Source organism: Mytilus galloprovincialis, chromosome 1 (assembly GCF_965363235.1).
Source record: "Mytilus galloprovincialis chromosome 1, xbMytGall1.hap1.1, whole genome shotgun sequence".
Taxonomy (NCBI): Eukaryota; Metazoa; Mollusca; class Bivalvia; order Mytilida; family Mytilidae; genus Mytilus; species Mytilus galloprovincialis.
The window spans coordinates 89,843,856-89,863,314 of record NC_134838.1 but is presented as its reverse complement, the minus strand read 5'-3'; the positions used below and the strand labels follow the sequence as shown (position 1 = coordinate 89,863,314).

General features: G+C 31.1%; 1 protein-coding gene across 2 annotated transcripts in view; it reads right to left on the bottom strand.

Moving 5' to 3' along the window:
• Window positions 1–3,676: 3,676 nt before the first annotated feature.
• Window positions 3,677–19,459, bottom strand: part of LOC143044139 (F-box/LRR-repeat protein 5-like) — a 39,742-nt gene continuing 23,959 nt past the window's right edge. The window contains exon 10 of one of the 2 annotated variants that reach the window (XM_076216062.1): window positions 3,677–8,511. The gene's annotated coding sequence lies outside the window, so the exon portion shown is untranslated. Of the gene's footprint in view, window positions 8,512–10,916; window positions 11,338–19,459 lie in introns of those variants that run through there. The other variant, XM_076216063.1, reaches the window with a different exon arrangement.

Sequence of the window (19,459 nt, the reverse complement as noted above, 5' to 3'; positions counted from 1 at the left end):
TGAGACAAAAAAAAAACCAAAACAAACTTGAGCTATGCCACTGACTGCTATTAAGAAACAAATGATGTAACATATTCACAATTTGGGACCCCAATACAGCAACTCCCAAAACTGTACTATAAAGAAACATTCGACAAGTGCCATCCAGGTTTAGTCAGCCTGATAAAAATATACTGGGAGTTTCATTCAAATATACTATCGAAAAACAAATATGATGCATGAAACTAATACGTTATCTGAAACAACCAGAGCACCCTAAAATCACAAAAGCTTTTTGAGATGAGGATGTTTGTGCAAAGATACCCATCACATTTGGTTTGGTCGTATTCTACTAATAATTCTGTCAGAGTAAACTAATGTGTTATGAGGGTTAGTTGCATATCTAAATAATTAGAAATGCATTAAAAAAAATTGATATATAATTAAAATAAAGAGATTAAAGGGGTCCTTTGTCCTATGTAAAAAACCTGTGATAAGCCGGTCAGCCATATTTATACTTATGATAGGTATGTCACCACTTATTACACAGTTATATTAGATATGGATTATCTATCATTGGAAACATTTCCTTGACCTAAAATCGTTTTTATATTGAAATTTTAACCAAAGTACTGAAGTACTGAATATCGGATGACCGCAAGTTCTTGTGGATGGTCACTTGTCTCAGAAAAAAAAATCACATCTCTATATCTGAAAGTGAGGTTAGGGTACATACATATATTTTTTTTGTATTCCGAGACAAGTTCGTGCGTGGATGACGAATAAATAACGGAATTCAACCTCACCGTAATAACTTTTATATTGTAGTGATACAAATCAGTATACTCTGGTTTAATGTTAGGTCAAGGATTTGTGCAAATCCAATTACATATAACACAGTGTATATTTTATTTGTATATAACAGTACAAGTACAAAATTTTCATTCCTTTGTATATCATTCTATTCTCCTATTCTAATAATAGTGTAGTGCAAGTGCATGGTGGACACTTTTCTGAAATAATTCGATTTTTCTAATAGATTTGATATAAGTAGGCATTCATTTTTCCCGCAAAACGTTCTTGAGATATTCCTCCGCATGCTTTCACACAAATTTTCGGTATTCTTGATTTGTCATAGATGAAAATATTTCTCAAGACAAAACATTCTCATATCATTTATATATGTTCTTAACAATTATTTTCATTAATATTTATTGGTGAAATTGAATATAACAAGCGTAAGGAATATTATTTTGCATTCGGTTATCAGTCAAGAACGAAAGTCACGTGGGAAGAAATCTCTGTGACAACAAAACACCGGAATGCCCACACGGTCAGCCGATGTAAAAATGATGAATTTAATTAAACATCATCACTTAGGCTTTGTGTCTATAAAGAATAGAATTTGAAGTTGCACATTATAATGTATATTTAGGTCATCATGCACATAAAATTATATGACCGTAGGTTCCTCATTAAGTGAGAAATCAACTCAAACTATACAGCTCATTTCAAGACCGTAAAGTATAAGATGAAGGTCAGAGTGTCTTTTTACTCTTTATTGTATAGTGACTGCTATACTCCCCGGCTTATTTAATGAGGAACATACGGCCATATAATTTTATGTGCATTTGGGGGTGTATAACAACGGTTATATGAAATGAAGATCACTTGGACATAAAACATGATATAACCCAACCAAGTAAAAGTACAAACTGAAGGTCACAGTGACCTACATTTTCGTGGATTGCTGCTTTACTTCTCTTAATAAGTCATTAGATTAAGTTATAAGTGTATATCACAAAGAATATGAAAATTAAACTCCATTATTTAACTTGAAACAAGTAAATTAACCATAAAGTGTAGGTCAAAAGCAAACTACTTCATAGTTATTGCTGTAGTTCTTCCCTGGATTCATCTATACATCAAATTATATACTTGTATATTCAAAAATATCTTAGACTGGACTGAGCCTTCAATAAAATATCAGAGTTCCACACCCTCCTAAGATGCTACTGTAATCCCATAAATGTATCCATACACCGATTTACATGATTGTAGGTCACTTCGTATCCAAAATTTGACCTTGGCTGTTAAGCTTGATATACAGAAAAGAAACAAAAATATAGGTCATGATTAAATTTTCATGAAATACTACTAAAGGCCTTTGATGCATCCATATAACACATTCTATAATTGAAGGTCATTACTTAATAAGAAATATAATTATAAAACAAGACAACCATGGCATAATTGCAGTCGTTCACTCTCCGTCTGCTCTGTAATTTCAGGGTAGTAGATTTCTGCTTATCATGATGCAAAGTAATGTAATAGATCATCCTTGCTATTTGTGTCAGTTATGCAACTAAGTTACTCAAAGCCAAATTGCCATTCAGGTGTAGAAAATATTGACGTTTTCTTGGGTCATATGAGCTAAAAAGTAGCAGAACGTGTCAAAGATGAAGACCTACATCATATAAATGTGTCATGCAAGATTTATCTGTTGTGTGTTACTTCATCACATGTAATCAAGTCTGCACTTATAATATTTAGTATTTGTAAGCAAAATATATTTAACTCAACCAAGCCGTGACTTACATTATGCACAGGAAAAGCTGTCACCTCCATCTATTAATTCTCCAATTATATACACAATTGGATTATGCATATCTATATGTAAGCACTCAAAGGACATGAGCAGATTTGATTTAAATTCAGTGCAGCAATGCCAAATACTAATGTCCTTATCCCCATACCTGCCAACTTTCATGATCTAGGCATGTACTGCACGATTGCAGGTCCTTTGTCACGATTGCAGGTCCTAGCCAAGAACCTCGTCCATAATTGTAATGACTTATAAGTTCAGATCCTACAGCCATGCTTCACTTCCTCAAACCTGAAATTGCTCTATTTTACTTTCTGTTTAGACAATTTTGTCCAGCATTGAAATTTAAAACTCCAAACTTTAAAAGAAAACTGTAAGATCCCAAAAATGTTCATCAAAGCGAAAAATAGAAAGCATTGTTAGAACTTCGTAAGTGACGTGAAGACACAAGTTGGCATTTCAATCAAATTCTATCTCAAGTGAAGGGCAGAAAAATATTTTAATGGCAATAGTATTAGGCCTTCATTTTGGCCAAAATTCTGGATTTTAACATAAAAGACTTCAGAATATTTCGTGATCAACAGAAATTTTGTTTTGTTTTTTGGATTGTGGAATTCAGTGATTTTATTTCCAAAAATTGTAATAACACACCTCCTTCCCCCTTTTAAAGTGTTTAATACGATATATAATTTAGTGTTGTTGTTAGATATTTGGTAGTCAATGTTAAATTTGTTCCGATCTTGTCTACCCTCCAATCATAACAAGAGATTAGAGATTAAATTTATCATGTAAAATTTTCTATACACATATAGAAGGTAAAGTTAATTTGATCACAAAAAAAATTATCAAAACATAAATAGAACTTGCATCCATAATACTATAAAATAGGATATTTCATCCATTACAGCATGTCCGTTGTTACTTATCATACCAAATCAGTACATCAGAGTGGCCATTATTTACCAGTCTAAAAGTCTCCTTTTCATTAATAATTACTGATACTAACCCAACTATTAATATCAAGACTCTTTTACATTGAAGAACATTGATCTTCAGTTCTGGTTGATAAAAACAAGTCAATATACACTGTGCTGCGATGAACAAATGGTTTATTTATCTAATAACAATTCTATTTTAAAACAAACCAGTATAAATAATAGAAAACAATTGACTTTAGCACTTTGAGTCATGATGAACAAAGACTTAGTTGGAGATGCATCTAAACATTTGTCTCTTATAATACATTTTATCTTTCAGAAAGACAATAAATAAAGCAAACATAAAACCAGTACATCAGTACAGCTAAATATGTACAAAATTGTACAGTTATTCGGAAATTCATGTACAAATGTACTATTACCTAATTACTAATCTGTGGAATTATCACTATGCTTAGACCATTTAATATTGGAGGTTAAAATGATCCAAAAGTTTACATTTGTGGATCCAGAACTTTTCATCAAGAGGGTCTACTGAATGACCTAAGTAGGGGCCAGCTACAGTCATGCTTCCCTATATGACCAACCAAATTTTCCCCACAAAAGGAGGGACCCAGCCTCCCCCTCCTTGATCTGCCTATGGTTTATGTTATAAATATATATTTAAACAGTTTTAATAAAAAAGTTATCCTTCAGTTTCCTGCAATTATTGTTATCACATACTCAGGAAAATAGCAGAAATGATAAGTGAAAAGGGGTGAAGTATGTTAATAAAGTAAAGACTAAAAACTGTGAAAAAGTTAAATTTCCAAAATCTATATAGCAATAAATGTCTTGACTCCAAAAAATTTCAAAAAAGCAAATAATTTGAAAGACTGCTATGTCCCATATAACTGTATCTTTATTGGAGTGGACATCACTTAACTTATTCTTATAAAGTATTTACTTTGAATTTCGGTAGCAAGGTTAAAATGGTAATGATAGTTGTACATGATGCAATATTTCATTTGCCAATATAATGAAGTATATATAGTACTTCTTCAGTTGGGCAAAAAATTAATTCCCATTTGAAACAAAAATGTGGGTATACTTTACTAAGGGTACAACTTTCACAATGGATTCCATCCACCTAAGTTAGTGTTACGAAAAGTACATATAAGGACTATTCCTTCCATGTATGGTTCTACTCAATTAGATAACGAAAAAATATAAGCAATATACACTGCCGATAATGCCAGCAACAGAGTAAAAACTATAATTCTCAGTGTCACTAACAAAACTATTGTTTATCCATTGGAATCAAAATATGTTGAAAATGAATTCAAAAACAAAATAAATTCTAGAATCATTGTAATAATGTTTAAAATGCTGGATCGTTTTAAATGGAAGTAAGTTAATACTGAACAAGTATTGGCACTATTGTTGGTTAACCAAATGGTTTTTCATTATAAATGCTTACAACATCAAGATTATTTTCAGCAACATTAAAAGACTTAGGGTAGATGCCCTATCTTGATAGATATATTTGTGAAAAAGCTTTGACTAGGACTTACATGCAATAACTACCAAAACAAACTTTCGTATTAAAAGTAGAATATTTTTTTACAATGTTGTAGGAATAAAGTGGTAATCTAGAAAGTAGACCAAAATTTTAGAGTTCCAAAATTAAACCGGAGTCTAATCATCCATAGAATGCAAAACTAAACCAAATTTGACAGAACACTGCATGCTCTATCCTCTTTTCCTCGGAAAATTTGGGGACTGGGGATAAAAATGACATACATAAAACAGTGAAAAATGAAAGACATGAGAATTAGTTTTGTGCTGTGACTAAAGTAATACCTTAAGAAACATAGAAATGCTTTATACTTATTGGGGGAAAAGGAAGCAAAGAAAAGCATTGCTTATGTCTAATCAAAACATTTTTTCCCCAGATCAAAGAATATCTTAACTGTGCAATGCTTCATAGAGATTCAGCTCAATAAATACAACACATTCTTATTAAAATGAACAAAGCTAAATCATTTAAATCCCTTAAACAATATTTAATATATACTTTTAGTTGTTTAAACATGATTATAAAAAGGTAATTAAACAAAAATCAATCTGTCTACAGTCTCTAATCAATATAGTATACCTATATCTATACATCACAGTTGCTGTGTACATTAGTAACAATATATCAAGAAGCGACATAAGTATGCATAATTTGCATATAGTGTTCCTTAACCTAATGATCTGAATTATTTACAATGCAACCTTCTAGATGGTAGTTTGATTATATAATATAATCTAAACCTTTAAAAATAAAAACAAAAACGAAAAATACAAGAATGTATACAGATTTGTGATAAGTCTTAGGGTACAGATTTCTTAATATTACAAGCAAAATGACTTGCCTGATAAATTGGACCAGCTGTGGAATGATTGCCAATGAGACAACTGTCCACAAGAGATATGAGATGTGGTATGATTGCCAATGAGACAACTGTCCACTTGAGTCCATATGATGTCGATATGCAAAGTTCTTCCTTTAATAATGAACAAAACCCAAACTGTAGTCAGCTGGCAAGAATACCAATGACTTATACAAGAAAGTCTATTTTATGTGTAAATTTCAATGATCCCATAGGACAGCGTCAGCTACTAAACAATGCATGCTGGGTAAATCATGTCATTTTCCTCAGGTTTGTATGCCAGACAAAACTAACACATGGGAGAACATTAATACTTTTAACTTTATAGGACAACTTCAACTAGTATACAATGCATGCTGGGTAAATCATGTCATTTTCCTCAGGTTTGTATGCCAGACAAACCTAACACATGGGAGATCATTAATAATTAGGATACTTTATAGGACAGCTTCAACTAGTATACAATGCATGCTGGGTAAATCATGTCATTTTCCTCAGGTTTGTATGCCAGACAAAACTAACACATGGGAGATCATTAATACTTAACTTTATAGGACAGCTTCAACTAGTATACAATGCATGCTGGGTAAATCATGTCATTTTCCTCAGGTTTGTATGCCAGACAAAACTAACACATGGGAGATCATGTATACTTAACTTTATAGGACAGCTTCAACTAGTATACAATGCATGCTGGGTAAATCATGTCATTTTCCTCAGGTTTGTATGCCAGACAAAACTAACACATGGGAGATCATTAATACTTAACTTTATAGGACAGCTTCAACTAGTATACAATGCATGCTGGGTAAATCATGTCATTTTCCTCAGGTTTGTATGCCAGACAAACCTAACACATGGGAGATAATTAATACTTTACTTTATAGAAAGCTTCATGTTGATATTCTTGTTAAAAATATTTTTTCCTAATTGCGCAAAGTCTTGTTTTAGTTATAACACAAATGACCTTGACTGTTCATAGCTAGCATGGAACAACACTTTAATAGGGTTGCATAAAACAGATTACGCCATTAAACTAATTACTTATATCCATAATTTATGTCTTCCTTACATTAACTACATCTAAAGGTCAAACAAATTCTGTAAGAAAAAAAAATCAATCACACCACTTGGTCTTTACACGAAAACAATTGTAATAAATAGAGGAAATGGTAGTCATTTTTCAATTAGGAGACCACTACATAAAAACTAGGTCGGGTACTTTTATTGACTCTGGAAACCTACAGGAAGTGATTTTTGAGAAACCAAAACAAACACAATACTTAATTTCATATCTAGGAAACAATTATCAACATAATGCTTAAATATTGTCTTAGTTAACTTTATTATCATCAAATCTTTGTTTTAGCTGCCTATGCAAATAATAAATAACTGTTTATATTGTTAAAGTCAATAGACCGTTTTTTTCAATGAGTGACCAAAAAAACGACCAAACTGATATTCTCTAAGGACAAAGTGCTTTATTTGAGGAAGGATGCTATTCACTCGTCATTAACATATTCTACACAGTCTAGATTTTTAAATGGGAAAATGAAAATGAAACTTCTTACTTCTACATCATGATTAATATTCTTTATTTTGTCATTTCATTCTAACAAATCATTGTTAATGATAAATCAAAAATTTGAATTTTGTTTAATGTATATATTTTGTTTTGTTATGAACTATGATCAGCATTGGACACCATAATTGGCTCAATAAAATATCTTATATCTTATATATAAAATCTTTGCACTGGAGTACACAGTTTTGCTATTATAAATCCAAACTGATTATATCATATTAAATCTTAATTAAATAATATATATAGTTTTACACTTTAATTGAGCTGACCTTGCAGTCTCTAATCGATTTTATTGCACAACTAATGCACACCCATAAAAGGTGAGAAGTCTGTTAAACAATAGGATAATCTGTAAGTGTAATGGAAATATTTACTTAATGCATATGTGACTCAGTAAAAATGTCATTCAAAATTTGCCATGAAATGTTTATATATGACTGAAGCCTTTTTAGCATCACTTTCAATCTCTCATTTTTGTAGGAACAATTTGTGGTTAAACCCTTTTTCCTTGTTTGTTACTGATAATTAGTTATTTGAATTTTTCTGTTTGGCATCTTAAAATTCTGTTATTGTTTCTTGTTTCCAAATACTTTTTTTTATATAATTTATTAACATTGTATGCTGACAGTCCACTTTATGGTGGCAGGTTGAGAGTGTTATTCTTCCATGGAAAAATTTCACAGTGAATTGTAACACAATCTCTTATGCTACACACATTACTATACACTGGGTTTGCCTTCATAATTCATACATAAGTTAACCAAACAATTTGTTTAAAAAATCTGTTTCTTGATAGCATACCATTTAGCACCTAATATAAGCAAATCCAAATACCACAAATACTCTGGCTTAAATATAATATAATTATCTATTGAAGCTCAAAAAATGGACAAAATCAAAACACAGTGAAATTGTCTTTCTGATAATACAAGTAATTCATATCTTTGGTCTTTCTGCTGGTAACTGTATACTTCTCCAACAGAAAATCTGTAAATAAAAGAAATTTAAAATATCTTAGTGTATACAAAAACTATACATGTACTATTTTGACTTTTTTTTTGTAGTAATCTGAATTTGACTTTTGTTTTCCAGTGGAAAATCAAACTTCATCACTTTTTTTTTACTGCAAATGATGATATTATTTTATTTGTGGGACTATGTTATTTAATCGAGAAAAAAAAAATAACCATTTATCTCAGTTATTTTCACACAGGACATGCATTCAATATCAACTCAAGCAGTTGTCCTGGCCAGAGCCAGAGACTTTTCCAAAAGACATCTAAACATTTATACATTCTGCCTATTTTAAAAGGAGTTTTTAATGCCTTAGGAATGACAGTCAATAATATACCAGTAGATGTTCTATAACTGATCCTAAGTACTTTGAATGTGATATAACACCATATTTAATGACCTGTGAATGTATCCTGATTTATGTACATCACAATTTATGGGAATAAATCATAACAGAAAAGGTTCATAGGGAATTATAAGCCTAAAATCAATTAGAACTTGGCAGTATAAAGACTTGTAACTAACAAATAATCATTTGTACTAATTAAGCTGATAATTAAAGGACAAAATATTTCTAAACACGAACATGACAAATCGATAACCAAGCAGCCCTTCCAATGCAGGAGTTAAATTGTGTCCATTGTCTCAAACATGGCTGTTGAGACCTTTCCGTAAATTTTCATAAGATAAGTGCACACAGATGAGCGATTAAATTGTTGAAACAATTACATGGTTGGCAGAATTAATGTTTATCGTGTAAAACTTATATCCCCCTGTGTAGAGAGCTATTAATAGGTTTTAAATTCAACACAACCATCGAACCTTATAAACAATAGACCATAATTCAAAATGGAAAATTGAATACTTAGTTAAATCCTGTAACAATAATTCATGGATCATAACACATAAATAATGTAATACGTTTTAAAAGCAAGGGATATAATCAGACAAGCTTATTTTTAATTTCTATAAACAAATATAAACATTAATGGCTAACTGATGGTATCGATACATACATGTATGACGTCTTTGCTTTGGAAATAGCAATCAATAGCATTGGATATAATGTTAGCTTTAGAGAAACTAAACCATTAAGAGGATTAAATATTGGTATAGATTAGAAATATATATTTTACATACAACTATACATGTTTAATTAAGCTTTATTTACATGTACCTTGACAATATCTTGGTAAACTTATAAAATGAAATGACAAAGCAAATGAATTTATATGTAATTTAAAATTCAAATTCATTAAGTGATTTAATGCATCACCAAATAGAAAACTTATATTTGGATCAATGTGTACATCCTATTACTTTCAAAACTAAACTTAAACAAACCCATAAAAACAAATATACAAAATAGTACTTTTGAACTCAATACTGTGGTTCAAGGTTTACGGAGTAATTATTGCTTTTAAAGGTTTGCAAGGTTGCTATATGGATACGAAGAAGAAAGGACTCAACTGAATAGGGTTGGATCTAGCCATTTTTAAAAGAGGGGGTTCCTAATTGAGGAGAAAGGGGAGGGTTGTTTTTCACCATATGTCAACATTCAAATGCATTGATCGTCCAAAAAAAAAGAGGGGTTGGGTTCCAACCCCCAGAACCCCGCTCCTTGATCTGTAACTGACTGAATATCTTCAGAAATCTAAGAGTTACTTACAAGTGGGTATGAAGTGAAAATCTTTAAAAATAAATCAAATATGTACATCAATTCTGTTGTAAATTCTGTAACCTTGAATTGATTCAGACAATCTCATATGACCATTCTTCCTTTACTGTTGCTATTTAAGATGGACAAGAAACATGAAGACATCAGATTGTCATTATAATGCCAATTAGTAAGCTTGGTAGTATATAACAATGGATATCTGGAGAAACATACTAATTGATTCTCTCAAACAGGAGGATTTCTTAAGGAAGAAATCCATAAAAATGTAGATCTCATGTATCTGACTATCATTGCTTAGTTTGCTTACATAGGAAAATTTTCATTTATCAGCAAAAAAACTCATGTTTTGGCAATTAAACTAAAATTAATCAAGATAGAACAGCAATTCATATTGTCATAGAAAAGCAGTAATAAGGTATCAATTTGATGACAGTAAAAAAGACATGTAAAATCCAAATCCATATCTATCAAACATCTACTTCAGAGAGTATGAAATAATGACACTATCTCTGTTATATCAAAACTAATTGCTCTTTTTAGAATGAAAGACAAGATAAAATAATCATTTATTTCTTCTATGCAAATCATGTAAAGTTGGCTTCTATCTTTGTGGCTAATGCCAGTCAGATATGAGAAGACTATATCTAATTCTCAATGTGCATTTTAAATGACATATACAATAACAACAACAACAACAACAACAACAACAATACTTTATTTTAAGAGGGTTACACAGTTAGCTATATAACTAATCTTCCCTGAGGCCCTCATCATGAGAAATCAAACAAAATGCAAACATATACATTGCATACATTAGTATAAAAAGTCAAGCATGATAATAATGTTTAATACAATTGATAAAATGTCATGAAAAAAAAAAAATAAACATGATGACATGATCAGTTTTTAATATTATTGATACAGCTAGGTTGATTTCAATAAATGATCTGTTATTTTGTATTTGAAAGAATTAACATTTGTAATATTTCTTAACTGTATTGGCAAATTATTCCACAAGAATGGTCCAGAATACATAAAAGATTTTTTGAACAATTCTGTTTTTGGTTTAGGGAGTATGAGGTTTCCTTGAACAGCATTTCTCAAGGGGTATGGATTTCTGCCTGAAACATAATGAAACTTTTTAGTAAGATATGATGGGGCATCATTTTTAATGCACTTAAATGTCATCACTAACTTATGATATTTTATTCTCTGTTCAACTGTCATCCAGTTTAAATGTTTGAATAAGGGTGCAGAAGGAGCGAATGGGTCTGTTTCTAGTATTAATCTAGCAGCCCTCTTTTGTAATTTTAATATCCTTTTTAAACCCTCACTGCTACAACTACTCCACACTATACAACAATAATCAATTAGTGGCAAGATATAACCATTATAGAATAATTTTCTGCAGTCTAGATTTAGAATTTTTTTAATCTTTAATAGTAGATATAGTCTAGATGATATTTTTGAGCAGATCACATCAATTTGGTTTGTCCATGTGAGGGAAGGGTCAATTTTGATGCCTAAAAGACTTTCACATGTGGAAGATTGTATCACTTGATTGTTAATAGTTAAACAACTCTCATTGTAATGTGGCATTGCTCTTTGCTTCGTTCCAATAATCATATATTTTGTTTTATTTTTATTGATGAACATATTGTTATCATTGCACCATTCCTCTACACCATGTAAATCTACTTGTACCTTTGACTGTAGAGTTTGATAACAATTACCAGAAAGATGTAAAGTTGAATCATCGGTATATAAATCAGTGCAACAATTTTGCATATAAATAGGAAGGTCGTTTATGTATAATATAAACAGAAGGGGGCCTAATATGGAGCCTTGGGGGACACCATACTTGATATAAAGTTTTTCAGAATGAGCATTACCAATTTGTACTTGTTGAGTTCTTTCATTCAAATATGATTTAAAAAAAGAAAAAGCAGTATTATCAAATCTATAAATTTCAAGTTTTTTTACAGAGAATATCATGATCTACTACATCAAAAGCTTTCTTAAAATCCAACTGGACTGCTAAGTTGATATCACCATCATTCATATCCTGTATCCATTTATCAATAGTAACATCCCTTTCTTACCTGAAGATTTTGTGATTTTATTTTTGATCTCAAGATGACTTTTAGCTATTAAACTTAGAAAAGAGTTAACAATGACTTGGTAGTTGCAGACAATGAAAAGCCATCACTGATAGAAATGCCTTACTGGTATATAGAGACCATGGGAAACACAACAGGATACGGGTACACTACATACATTTATAAGCAACCTTACAATACAAATAAAATATGTATTAAATAGTAAGTATTGTCAACTGTTAGATGTATACTCTTTTCTATCTGTTGTGTACACTACAAGACACCAGATCCATTAATATCCAATGTATTAGCTATATAGGATGCTCCAAACACGATGCATGATCTTTAACAATCAAATTAGTTTTTACTTCCTTCACTAAAATACAGTACTGTTTGCCCTTTAAGACAAAAATGATATTGGTTAAAATTTACGGTGGCATTTACATGAAAATTGTCAGACATAATTAGGCTGAATCTGTTACACAACTTTATAATGCATTATGTATATTGTCACATTATAACTCAAAATAAATTGAATTATCAAGTGTCTGGTATGTTAACCAGTCCAAATTAGAGGACATATTTACATTTTTTGTTCAACTACAGGGGGGATCCAGCCATTTAAAAAAGGGGGGGGGGGTCCCAAGCCAGGACAAAGGGGGTGTTCCAACTATATTTCCCCATTCAAATACATTGATCAGCCAAAAAAAAGGGGGAGGGGGTTCCAACCCCCGGAACCCTCCCCCATGGATCCGCCAATGAACTAAAATAACATGGCTATATACATCATTTCTTTGGTTTACATTTTTTCTAAAACGATTATAACCTAAAGCAAGACCAAATGTGTAAGCTATAGAGGAAGGATACTAAAATGACAAATTTTCAAGCATTGAAATAATTTTTGTGTACCTGTAAATCTTTATAGATTGCCTAAATGGTTTATATACTTGAAATTCTATTTCGGACAAGTTTGGTGCTTATTGGGAATACTTTAATCAAAGAACTTTTCCAAATATTATGTTCCATGTTGATGGTCAATTTTTATTCAAATTGTTCATATAGTCTGTTATCTGCAACTACCAAGTCATTGTTAACTCTTTTCTAAGTTTAATAGCTAAAAGTCATCTTGAGATCAAAAATAAAATCACAAAATCTTCAGGTAAGAAAGGGATGTTACTATTGAATAATAAATGTCAAGTTTACAAAAACTTGTTCATATTTGAATTTATTGTCAATCACTTAAAAATGATCAGGTAAAGCAGTACTTAAACCTTAATTGTTTTGGTTAAGTATGTAAAAATGTGCAGTAAATTTAATATTTGTAATGCTTTGAAGTATTTATGTGTGAAATATTGGGATGGCAAACCCCAGTAGATTTTTAAAGCACTTGCCATAATATTTTCTATTTCATCCTTTCAAATCACATAAATTTAATTTTATTCTCTAAAATGATCATTGAAAACATCAAAATCAAAACACTGTTATTTTTAAATTAAAAAGAAAAAGTTTCTTGTGTATATAATTTAACAATGATATGTTTCACTTAAAATGTGTAATAAAAAGTCTATTTAAAAGAATTAAAATGTAAATTATTTCAAATTCCTTGAGGAAAACTCAATTAAGTTGAAATTAATCTTTTAAGGCAATATATACGATATGAAATTTGGCGACAATGTTGGAAAAGTATGACATAAGGTGTTGCACAATCATATTTAGACATCAAACAAATATATGTACTGGGTAGGTGGTTTCTATATCTTGTCTTTTATATATAATATTAAATCTCCTGGAGCAAAAAGTCCTTTGTGGTCATGTTTGTTGGCAGTGGTATTATTGTAAGAGTTAGTTGACAAAAAAAGCCAAGTGACGCCAAAAGCATATGGGTCCAAGTGAGCTCAAAAGAGATTTCAGTCTGCCTGTGGTATGGGAGAAATTGTTTGCACTGCAGATATACATGTATATCAAGAAGAATCCCTACATACCAGGTAGTTTCATTAATGTAGAATCAAAATATATGATGCACAACTACTCTCTACAATTAAAGAACCTTAGTGAGCACGCTCACATACCCCACGTCCCCACATTGTCATTGGAGAAATTAAATAAGTATAAGCAAAAAAAATTGTATAAGAAAAAATACTGAATAATAATTTCCTGTCAATATACACATCTACATAGTATGTCCTAATTATCTACAAAATTTCATGAAATTCTGTTGTGTGTTTTCAGAGGAGTTGAGATGACAAACTGTTGCAGAAGTACATTGAAGCAAATAAGTTCAAAGGGGCATAACTCCTAGAAAAAAAATTGAATCGTAATTTCCTGTTGATATGCACATCTACGTATATGTCCTTATTATCTACAAAGTTTCATGAAATTCTGTTCTGTGGTTTCAGAAGAGTTGAGATGACAAACTGTTGCAGTAGTACATTAAAGTAAATAAGTTCAAAGGGGCGTAACTCCTAGAAAAAAAAATTGAATCGTAATTTCCTGTTTATATGCACATCTACATAGTATGTCCTTATTATCTACAAAGTTTCATGAAATTCTGTTCTGTGGTTTCAGAAGAGTTGAGATGACAAACTGTTGCAGTAGTACATTAAAGTAAATAAGTTCAAAGAGGCGTAACTCCTAGCAAAAAAAACTGAATCGTGATTTCCTGTCGATATGCACATCTACATAGTATGTCCTTATTATCTGAAAAGGTTTCATGAAATTCTGTTAGGTAGTTTCAGAGGAGTTGCGATGACAAACTGTTGCAGTAGTACATTGAAGCAAATAAGTTCAAAGGGGCGTAACTCCTAGAAATAAAATTGAATCGTAATTTCCTGTCGATATGCACAACTAAATAATATGTCCTTTTCATATAAAAAGATTTCGTGAAATTCTGTTGTGTGGTTTGAGAGGAGTTGCGATGACAAACTGTTGCAGTAGTACATTAAAGTAAATAAGTTCAAAGGGGCGTAACTCCTAGAAAAAAAATTGAATCGTAATTTCCTGTTTATATGCACATCTACATAGTATGTCCTTATTATCTGAAAAGGTTTCATGAAATTCTGTTGTGTGGTTTGAGAGGAGTTGCGATGACAAACTGTTGCAGTAGTATATTGAAGCAAATAAGTTCAAAGGGGCGTAACTCCTAGAAAAAAAATTGAATCGCAATTTCCCGTCGATATGCACAACTACATAGTATGTCCTTAATATCGGAAAAGGTTTCGTGAAATTCTGTTGTGTGGTTTGAGAGGAGTTGCGATGACAAGAAACAGGACTGACGGACTGAAGGACGGACTGACGGACGGACGGACGGGTCAAAAACATTATACCCTCCGCAACTTCGTTGCATGGGGTATAATAAGATATATTTGACTGAAGTACATAAAGGTTTGGAAATAGACATCCATGTTCCTTTAGATATATCATATTTCCAAACAGAAGTATTTTTTAATACAAGGCAATCCCCCAATTGAATATTTCAATCATATATTTATGCAGCAACCATATTAAGAATGCATAACTACACAATCAAAGTACTGAAGTACTATTAACTTAAATGACCCTAACATCTGCTGGCTGGTGGATAAAACCATCTCTCTGTGAGTGTGAACTGCTAACGGTAACTTTCAGTTTTTTTTTTACTTCAGTGCCAATTGTTTTAATTTCATTTAGAATTCTTGGATATCTAACAGTTAATCAATTAGAAATGTTCTGTGGGCACAAGGATAGAAAGAACAACTTTGAAATGAGACGCAGGCACTGTCTGAACAATGGACAATGATGAATCAAATACAAAGATAGAACATGATTGTGCATCAGAGTAAAACAGAATGGGTCTTCCAAAATTGAGTGCGAAGAAGTCCCGACCATAGACCATTATTCTATACTTATTTGACATTTGACTGTGCTTGCAGTTTGTGTTGATTGTCCCTTTTCCCTACAAATACACAGGAAATTACTTTCTTATATGGTTGTTTTGAATCTAAATGAATCTTTAACAATCATTATGATACCAAACCTGTGTAAAATTATTGCTGACTGAGGACCCCATTCTCATATTTTCTTGATTTATCAGGAAAAGCAGATAGTTTGGTGACCTTGTACAGACTGTTCTAAAGTCTTGATCTCTGTATTATGTCAACCAATCTCTACCTTTAATCTTATCTTATAATTACCATAACATAATATACAATATTTCTACAGTATAATTTAAAATGTCATTAAAGCTCCTTATGATGAAATCGATTTACAAGTCTTAATATCTTTACAAGGAAGATTGAAATATAACAAGAAAGGTATAAATCTTAAAACCAATCTGATTATGTCATTAAAATGTTGGGAGTTGGAAATACTGTAAATAATGTCATAAATATGTAGATTGTAGGGGTGGAAATAGATAATACTATCCCAATGAAAAGGGTATCAAAATATTATGTCATAAAAAAAACCTGGGTATAAAATGTTGTCAATAAAATATAGGGGTTAAGGAGGTTATTGATATTTCACTTCCAGTGTAAAATAGAATGCTTACTCACAACCAGAACTAGTCCAAATAATTATGACGTCTTGAAAGGCTATTATAATTTTTTTCTTTGACGCCTTACTTCGACGTAAGGCGTCAAAGAAAAAAATTGTAATAGCCTTTCAAGACGTCATAATTATTTGGACTAAACCAGAACATGTTAATGTGATATCAATATAAACCCTGCAATGTACTAGACCAACAAGCTGAGCAGGATTATATATGTAATAGTTCACAACAAAGCACATTACTGTGACTCCTGGCTGCATTAGATAAGGAAAGTCACAAAAATGTAGGGATGTAAAATGTCAAAAATAAAAAAAACGGGTTAAAAATATGTAAACAATGAAAGAGTAAACAAATATAATGTCCAAAATGAAAAAGGGTATAAAATTATTGTCATAAAAATATAAGGGGACACAAATATATAATGTATATGTCTACTTGGTAAATCAGTTCTAAAACAACCTGCAATGATATAAGGTCAATTATGGCCCATTGCTTACATACCCCTTTGGTATTTGTGCCAATAAGACAACTCTCCATCCAAGTCACAATTTATAAAAGTAAACCATTATTGACCAAAGTACTGTCTTAAACACGGAGCCTTGGTTCACACTGAACAGCATGCTATAAAGGGCCCCAAAAATGACTACTGTAAAACCAGTCAAACAGGAAAACTCATGGACTAATCATTATCTATATAAAAAAACAAGAAATGAGAAAAACTTATGAACCACATCAACAAACGACAACCACTGAACATCAGGTTCCTGACTTAAAAACAGGTGCAAACAAATGCAGTGGGTTTAAATGTTTTAATAGATACCAACCTTCACCCTTACCTGAAATAATTGTGCAACTTCACAACATAGAAAGACCTTATTGTAAAATGGCAACATATGTTTAATTCTAAAATGCACTTGTGTGATCATCAAGTGCATGCAAATCACAAATATAATATAATATATACAGATGTGGCCATCTGAGTTGATAATGTAATAATGTTATAAATTTATGTACTTGACATTCTGTTAGATGAATTTCCACAAATTTGCTTCAGTTTTGAAAAACAATTTTATTTCCAATTAAAAGGAAAACAACTCTTACATAATATTTGCAAGTCAATTAAACAAATTATTTAAAATTAAAACTTGGACAAGGACAGTATTTACATATTGGTGACAAGTACTACCTTTAAATCATACTTGTGTTTGTAATTTTGTGGAATAAACTGATTCACTGCCCAGTATCAAATTACAGAAAATATTTAAATCTTATATTTTCAAAAGAGCCTATTCATTGCTATGTCTTGCCAACTCATCTAAAGTCTCAACGTTACCCTGTTATTTGACGACCAAAATTCATGTATTTTAATGGCATTTAACAGCAAACAAAGAAATTATTTTATAGTTAAAATGATAAAGTCATCGATACCATCAAATTAAATATTCTAACTGCTAAAATCTTTACGAGAATTTTAATTTGAAGATGAACATCAATAATATTAAACTTGATAGTATTCATCAATAAGACCCACAAAGTGTTAAAAAAATAACATATTGAATAAAACAACAACATAGTTACAATTTATAAGCCAAATATTTCTTAATGTTTGCTGAACCCTTAATACAAAATCTAAAATATTAAAATTATGCGCACATTAGCTGATAATCCATAACATTTAATTAATAACAATCATCAAAATAGTAATAGTAATCTTAAATAGATCATTAGTCTTAAATTGGAATTGTAAACTTGAGTTCTAATCCTTTTTTGGGCTACTAAGTTGAATTTGATTTGAATTCTTACAGAGATATGAATGAAATACTTATTATGTTTGTTGATATGACCATCAAAACTAGAAATGTCTTGCCTGCCTCACTGATCATGATTGATTTGATGTTTACAGAAATTGAAGATGACAAAATATAAATCTTACATCAACAATGAGTCATGTAATAACAAAAACGGTACCATTTTTTCTGCACCAGATGTGTATTTCAACAATACATGTCTCTTCAGTGATGCTCGTGGCCAAAATATGTGAAATCCAAAGCTTATATAAAAGATGAAGAGCTATAATCCAAGAGTTCCAAAAAGTATAGCCAAATCCGTAAATGAAGGCAAGTTTAGCTGAACCTTGCCAGGCAGACAATGTACACCTTACAATCATTCCATACAACCGAAAAAGTTAAACTGTTGATTTTAGAAATAGACCTCCCCATGAGAACTTTACATTGGCAAATGAACCAAAGGTCAAGGTCAGTTGATACCTGCTAGACAGACATGGTTCATAAGTGTCTCTCATTTTATATTATATAGATTAGACCATTGGTTTTCCTATTTGAATTGTTTTATACTAGTCATTTTGGGGCCCTTTGAGTTGTCTCAATGGCAATCATACCACATCTAGTTTATATTAACATGAAAAGCTTAACATTGACTAATGAACCATGTAAATGAGGTCAAGGTCAAATGAAGTGTGTCTGACAGTTATTTACACCTTGAAGGGGTCTTAATTTTCTTTTAGTCATTTCGTGGGTCATTTCCTGAACTTGTTGAAGGTCGGATCAAACACTATCATCATGACACAAATATTTCAGTCTTTATAACTATGACCTTTGA